A 1,304-nucleotide genomic window follows, 5' to 3' on the forward strand; every position below is an offset into this window, starting at 1 on the left:
AATAGCCCACAGGAGGCTGCAGCAATGACGCCCATCTGGCTCTAATATCGTAGGTGCAGGGCTGCAATACAAGATAACCGAGACCTGCCCTGTTTTCACAAGGTAGGTCTGATGCCTGTCTTTTTATTTTTTTGCTTTGAGATAGGGTCTGACTCTGTCACCCAGGCTGGAGTGCAGTGGTGTCATCCTAGCCTGCTATAGATTCGGACCTCTGGGCTTAAGTGATCCTCCTGCCTCAGCCTCCCGAATAGCTGGGACTACAGACCCAACTGGGGTCTCACTCTGTCACCCAGGCTGCAGTGCAGTGGCATGATCTCGTCTCACTGCAACCTCCGCCTCCTGGGTTCAAGCGATTCTCCTGCCTCAGCCTCCCGAATAGCTGGGACTACCACGTCTGGCTAATGTTAATATTTATAGTAGAGATGGGGTTTCACCATATTGACCAGGCTGGTTTCAAACTCCTGACCTCGTGATCTGCCTTGGCCTCCCAAAGTGCTGGGATTACAGGTATGAGCCACCGCGCCTGGCCTAATTATTATTATTATTATTATTGTTTTAATAGAGACAGGAGTCTCCCTATGTTGCTCAGGCTGGTCTCTAACTCCTGGCTCAAGCGATCCTCCTGCCCTGGCTTCCCTAAGTATTGGGATTACAGGTGTGAGCCACAGCACCTGGCCTGACCGCTATCATTATAAACCCAGAACCGTACTATAAAAGCTAACTTTCCTGTGAAAAGGCAATGCCATTGGGGCCCCCTATAGATATTCGACAGAATATTCTAGAAACATGCTAAAACAGACTCAACATCCCGTGACAAACTACCAGGGCTTGCTGTAATGGAGCCAGGATTCTGCAATCATACAATAAATATTAAAACAAAAACCATAGGTCCATTACAGCAAGGGCTGCCTGCCAAAGGCCCTGGTCCTTAAGCCTGACCAAGGGGCCTCAGGGGATGCTGTAACATGACACTATGGGGCCTTTCTCCAACAGCAGGCTGAGGGCCCCCCGCATTGTTACTTTCCAGTGTACACTTAATCAGGACGGTTCTATCCCATTATCACACATGAGCACTGGTTTTTTTTTTTGGGTTTTTTTTTTTTTTTTGAGACTGAGTCGCCCTCTGTTACCCAGGTGGAGTGCAATCTCGGCTCACTGCAACCTCCACCTCCCGGGTTCAAGTGATTCTCCTGCCTCAGCCTCCTGAGTAGCTGCGACTACAGGTGCACGCTATCACACCAGCTAACTTTTGTATTTTTTTTTTTTTTTTTTGAGACGGAGTCTCGCTCTGTCACCCAGGCTGG

This window comes from Mandrillus leucophaeus, unplaced genomic scaffold (genome assembly GCF_000951045.1).
Source record: "Mandrillus leucophaeus isolate KB7577 unplaced genomic scaffold, Mleu.le_1.0 Scaffold200, whole genome shotgun sequence".
NCBI lineage: Eukaryota > Metazoa > Chordata > Mammalia > Primates > Cercopithecidae > Mandrillus > Mandrillus leucophaeus.